Below are 7,110 nucleotides of genomic sequence, written 5' to 3'. Positions count from 1 at the left end.
TTTTGTTTTTTAAATCTGGTGTGAAAGGAGCTGGTTGATTCTCCACTCTGCTTCTTCAGCTTTGTAGCTCGTATCAGGTTATGTGAACAGCAAATTGAGCATTTTCCTCAGAGCTCTGCACACTGGACACACCTGACTATGGTAGAGGAACATAAATGGAGCATGATCTCTCTGTTCACAGTAGGCAAAATCCAGTAAAGGTCTTCTTTGCCAACAGTGGTAACCATAAATCAGGGTAAGAATGATTGCCATGTGGGGGAATATAGAAACAAAAAACAAATGGCTGGAAACCCTTTTGGAAGAGTGGATGAAAATCTGAGGAAGGATGCTGGAAAGACCAAGCCATGAAAAGCAGGGGGAAAAGAAACTGTGTGGGTTTGGTTTTTGTTTTGTTTTGTTTTGTTTTTTAAATTATAATTTAAATGTTATTTGGATACTACTGTGTAGGAAAGTTTACAAGACATAGCCCTGAAGAAGATCCAGGAAAACTGAAAAAAAGTTGTGAATCTGCATTATTTCAAGGGATATATTTTATTATGGGCTATATTGTTACTTTGGGAAGGAAGAAATTGAGTTACTTACTGGATAATTAGAGGAGTCATGAAAAGAAGCAAGACTGAGGTAACAGTAGGCATTGTTGGAGGAAATCTGCATGTTACAATATTTTCTTGTACGAAAGTATGACACATCATGATTCACATTACTGCACACTCTGCTCTGAAGTCCATTGAAATCAGTGAATAGGAGCAAAGAAATGCGAATCATTTAATGTATGTTTTCCATACTTTTCCTCAAGAAAAGGCCTTTCTGTATTTATCATTATTCATTGTATACATTTTCATTTATTATTGTTCATTGTACTCAGTAGATAGGTACAGCATTTTGTTTTCACTTCACTAGATTTTTTGCCCACTGAAAATTGTAACCAGTAAGCTTATTCTTGCCAAAGTCTGGGAGGAATCAGACAGAAGGACTTCTGTTGCATAATTCTGTATCCAGTTAGACTTAAAATAAAAGCCTATAATTGACCACAGAAATTAGTTTTGTCCTCATAAAATCTTTCCAAAAAATACTGAAAGGAAATTATGTTGCTGAGAATATATTGTATTCGAATGTTTTTGTTTAGCTTCTCAGCCAGCTAGCTGTCATGAAAATACTTTTATATTTACAACGTTTCTCAGCATGAATGATCGCAAAAAGTTTTTGGTGTTGTTTCTGTTTTTTTCTTAAGTGGGAAAATATTCAGCACTAAAATGCAGCCCCTTTGGATAGAAGTAGGCAGACAGCCGAACAGATGGGATTTGAAAAGGCCATGCAACTATAAAATGAAGTAAATTATGGCAAGTGTTTATGAAACAAAGCTATGTATCAAAAGAGTGACCAGAAAAAAATTCAGTATCCATAAACTGTTTCTATTTTTATGGTCTCCACTGACTGAGGTGTGCACGCTGAAGCAAAACTTAATAGATATTCACCTGAGAAACTAGAAGCTTTTGGTCTAGGGTTCTGGGATATATGAAACCAAATTTATCAGCATTTAAGGTCTCGTTGGTTTTGGCCTAACCAGATGTAAGTTGAACTTGGGAAAAATTCAAGTGTAATTCTCCTACTACTTGTAGTGCAAGAAATTGCTATAATTTAGCAGCGTATTGGCCATTTCCTCTGTATAGCTGTACTAGGTATCTGGCAAATGCATGGCATAATTTAGCTTTCATGGGTCTAAGCAAGCACACTAATGACTCAGTCTGCAGGACTTTGAGGTACTGTCCACTCCTTCAGCTCCAACAACAGCAGCCAAAATACTTACTCTTCAGGTATGCCTTCATAGACACAACTAGTTTAATTTTGTTCTTGCTTCCAGTGGATTTAAGTTGTCAGTGGAACTGGTCTTCTGAACATGAGTAGGAAAGCAGTTCCTATGATTTATAATATTCAGGCTTAGCCCAGTCAGCCTTAAAGGGCTGGCATCAATCATCTGTGAAACGTGATGGCCAGTTTACTGGGGAAGTAAAAGCTCAAAAACTAAACTAAAAACTAAAACCTTGCAAACACTGTGTGAAATCTCATTCAGCCTTTCACAACCAAAACCAAGCAGAGGTCATCAGCTAGCATGATCAGGAAATTTCTGCACAAAAATAAGTTCTACGCAGAAATTCAGAAACTACACATTATGAAAACCTGAAAGATCCATGATGACAGAAACTGAACATTCAAAACAAAAGAAACTTGTATTGGAAAGGAGTTATCCAGACAGTCTTTATATTTAATGAATGTGAAATCTCCAGTCTATGCAAAAAGAGCTATGGGATGCTCTTTTAAAACTCCTAGTCTTTTCAAGCCAATAAAAGACAAAGCTGGGAAAAGAAGTCTAGAGTCCAAACATCTGCTATTGCACCCTGTCATGTAATTCTCCTCAGAAATGCAATCTGAAGCAGTGTAGTTTGTGGTCTGTGTTGCTTGCACTACCAGGTTATTCCAGAGCATCAGGCTCACACAGTTGGAGGCCTGCTTCTCAATTCCTTCTTTGTCTAAGTGTAGTTGTGGCCTATCAACACTCACTTGTTTCTCCAGAAACTTTATCACTTATCTTAAACATTCTTCTCCCTTCTTAATATTACTGCCCTGAAGTCTTCATGGGCAACAGAAACATCCCCTGTCATCCTTTCTCTTCCTGAGCAAACTGATGCTAACTTTTTGTCTTTGAACAGTTACAATACATGTCACAATGTCTTCTTGAAGACAAAAAAACCACAACATTTCAAAACAGAGTGGAAAACCAAGTAAGTCAGATAAGTCCATCAGAGTCTAATACACCATATTGGGTGTAGGTGACAAGGTTTTTCTAGTGGCATAGCCACAGCACTGGCCTCTGTGAGATGAGGCCAGGGCCTGCCTGTGGTCCACCAGATGGTTCCAGTGGACCCACCACAAGACACAACCGAGCCCAGCTGCCAAGCTGGTGACACCTCTGTGAAGGTATATTTAGGAAAGGGCACAAATCACTGGAGAAAGAAGAGGGAACACAGAAACAGACGGAGAACCAGAAGATGAGGAGAGAATTGAGGCAAACAGCAAATGGAGTCAGGAGAACAGGGTCAGGAGAAGAGGAGATAGGTGCTCCATAGCAGAGGAGACACTCCTGAAGGAGAAGCAACCTGTAGGAGACCTACACTTGAGTGCAGGCAAAATGTGAGAAGAAAGGAGCAGCAGAGAGAAACTGCTCTGTCTTGACTGCAAATGCCTCATGTGCTGCTTGCTGCCTCACTGAAATGACAACAGAGGGAAGGAGAGGAGTCTTGGCAGAAGGAGAGAAGCTGGGCCTGGGAACAGACAGGTGTTTTAAGTGTTTCTCTTTTTTTGTGTGTTTCCCAACACTCGAATTAGCACTCAAAATATTAATATTAACTGGTAAAGAATTAAATTAATTAAATTAAATTAATTAAATTAATTGGTAAAGAATTTCCCTGACTTTATGTCAACCCTCAGTCTCCTCATTCTCAATATTTTCTTCCCTCTGTGCTGCTGCCAGTGCAATGTGCAAGCAGCTGTGGGTGTTTGACTGTGCGGTAAGGTCAACCCACCACCTATAATAGAGATGCATTTCTGAGGTAAAACAAATTTCTCAGACTCTCTGTCAGAAAATCCAGTTGAACTTCTAAATATTTCAACTTCAGATTCTTGCTTATACTTGCTTGTAAAGAGCCTGAAGAGAAAAGTAAAGTAAATACAGAGGACTCCCAGCAACCAGGATTCATTAAAGTCTCTGTTTTGGTCTCTGAACACTATATGCCTATCAAGAGAGACTCCTTACCTGAAAGCTTATAAATAGCAGTGGAAACAAATGAAAGGTCAGAAAACAGAAGAATGCATAAGTACAAAATTCTTGTACAAAATTGTAAGCAGAAAATGTCAAAGCTAGCAATACTTCTCAAGACTGACTCCTGATGAAGTATGTATCAGATCAAAGACACCACAGATCAAAAAGATCTGGTAGATAAGACAAGAAAAAGCAAAGCTTGCAATCCTGAGAATAAGAAAGTGGAAGATAAGGTGGTGGGGGAGAGGGGAGAATAGCCTCAAAATAATATTCATATAAGTTAGATGTTTTCAGATCTTTCAGATCTGCTTGGCCTTACAGAGCTCATTCTAAGATGCCAGAAGAACAGGCCGCTGCAGTATTTTACTGGATCTCTGAGAATTCTTGATGGAATGGGGAGGCATCAGAAGCTTAGAAAATAAAAAATAGTGCTGAAAGGGTGAAGCCAACTTAACTTTAATTGTTTCTGAAATCAAGCAAAAAATTGATATTAATTCAGTATCTAGAAGAAAAGAGGAGCACAAATATGTAAAGAACACATTGTTTCAACCCATTCTAATCTCCTTCTGGGGCAATATAATATCTGATTTTAGCAAAACCTATGTTTCCTACTTGTTGCTACTAAACATAATCTAAATTGAATGTCTATAGGATGGAAGAGAATTGGCAGATAGCCATATCTATATTTTCTAGTGAGACACTGTAAGAATGGAAAGATGTAGTGACTGAAGTTCTGTAAGGGTCTTCCAGGGATGCAGTAGGTTCAGTATTTACATCAACCATCTGAGTGTTGGAGTATGGAGCACGCTTACTACAAATACCAGTAACACAATGCTGGAAGGGATTGCAGTCATGTTAGAGGACAAAAAAAAAAAACAAAGTGATCAAATGCAAAAAATAATTTATTCTTTATAAAGAATCACAGGCTAAACACAAGTTAACAACATCATGCTGTTGCAGTAATTAAAAAAAAAAAAAAGTAACATACTAGACTTCTAATTAGGATCACAAATTGCAAGATTTATAAAGGGCTCCTTCTGTTCTGTCCAACATCAATAAGATCTCTGGTATAAAGTGCAGCTCTCAACCATAACTCAAGGAAGATGCAGAACAACCAGGCAATGTGGAGCAGAGTAACAAGAACAATGAGAGGGTTAGAAAAGACCCTCGGCTAGGGAAGACAGACAAAATCAGAAGAGAAACTGAAATAAACAGGAAAGGATTATTTTATTCTCTAGTGTCATTTTAGATGCTCTAATGAATCCCACTTGGTCTCATAGATGCTATTGCCTTTCCAGGATAACATCCTTTAGACTTGTTCCATACTCACTAAGCCTCCAGAGACGGCACAGGGCATCTAACATGTCAGTAGGCTCCTTTGACAACAGTCTCCTATGTGAGAGAAGATGACGGATGTAAATTATGCTGCGGGCAAGAGACCTCAAGGCTAAGTTACTACTGGGCAGCATGCTTCCTCCATGAGCTCCCCTCACATTTGGAAATTACTCATTTCATCAAAAAGTCATACGTCTGAAATAAATTAGATGACTTAAACTCTGGAAATATTTATTTCCTTCCATCCTCCACAAGGAGAGAGCAACTAAGGCAAGTGTAGATGTGTGTATTGTATATATCTAAAATTATATGAGATTAATTTTCCTCCATTGTACAAATATTAACTCCTAGGTCACTCAGTATTTTCAATCCATCACAAATAATGGTCTTGATGTAAGAAATACAGATTGAAGTTCTGTGACCAGTGCTAAAAAGGTCAGACCGTAAATCCCCTGTTTATTCTTACAACCTACTCTTTATAAGCTATACCTATCTTCCGGAACAGTATTCCAAGAAACTTCTTGAACTCTGATAAGAATCACCATTACACTCTACAGAAGTAATAAATAATGAAAATAGCATACCTGCTGTGAAGGTAGTATAATTTCTCGAAACCAAAGAAAGGAAAATTTTACCTGGTTATTCATTCAGCAGAGAAGCCAACAACTGCACTTTAATACAGTTATGCCTGGTATTTTATCTGTATATTGTGTTTTAAGTCTCATTGTGAAAAACATTCAACAAGATCAAATGAAGACCATATTTCAGTAAAAAGGAAAATGTTCTCTGTCTCTGAAAATGAAGAAATTCATCCACAGTAATTGGCCATCCACCTAGCAGAAATAATTCAAAGTATTTCCAATTGGTACCTTTCAGCTTCATCTTTGTTTTGAGGGAGGGGGAAGAACACAGAAAAGAAAGCAAACCATTTTTTCTCTGCAGAAATTTGGTTTCAGCTTCCTCATATCTCTTGTTTGCTTTGTTTCAGATAGTGTACACAAGGAAGAATGGTGAGACCATTGCTGTGACTTCTTTCTCATCATCTTGTAATCCAAGGAAGTAAAACTAATACACCCAGTAAACACAAACTTCTACTGGCAAGGACTTCTTCAAAGACATAAGTTCCTAAAGTAGTCCATATAAAAATCTAATTATCTGTGACCCTCATTGGGTGATAAAATAATCACCTTTATTTTCAGAAGACTTTCTCTGCCATTTAGCAGTAAAGCATTTCTGTAATGTACTGCACTACGGACTTGCACTGGATGAAGAAGCTGTGCATGTCTGCAAGCTACCAAATGGCTTTGTCCTCTACCCTTTGATTCCTTGAGTCTTTAGTAGGCTTACTTATGGAGAAAATAAATAGCTATTTATGTTTCTGCTGCTTCAGTTTCTGGCATGTTAAATGGTGAAGTTTATAATATTTTTTACGATCCTTGCAGCATAGATATACGGAGAGGATACAAGCAGAGAAGTTTAGTGATACGGAATGGATTATGCAAGCAAACTCCTGACGATTGTGCAGTAAAAAATTTAGGATCTTCTAGCTTTTCAGAACCTAACTTGCATTATGCATTTCCACTCTACATAAGCTGATTCAACACCATCCATTATGCAATGTGGTATTCAAAGATAACTTGTGCCTAAACCAGAAAATAGCTGAAATATTCACACTAGTGTTTACAAAGTTTATGTCATACTATGGAAAATTTCACGTACAAATAACTGTCCATACTAGCTTCTGTCCTTTATTTATATTTCTTGGATATCTATGGATCTGAACACAGTCTCAAAGTAGGTACCATTTTCAATATTCTGACTGTGCATAGCTCAGTGTGAAACTGTATAATATGCAATGGTAATTTAAATAAAACTGATTTAACTCCTGTGGATTCTCTCTCATTCACCTGCTCATGTCTCCAACGAGTCTGGCCAGGGTCACTTTGGTGGCAGAGAGG

This window comes from Numida meleagris, chromosome 3 (genome assembly GCF_002078875.1).
Source record: "Numida meleagris isolate 19003 breed g44 Domestic line chromosome 3, NumMel1.0, whole genome shotgun sequence".
In the NCBI taxonomy this organism is placed as follows: domain Eukaryota; kingdom Metazoa; phylum Chordata; class Aves; order Galliformes; family Numididae; genus Numida; species Numida meleagris.
Note: the sequence above shows the minus strand (reverse complement) of the source record.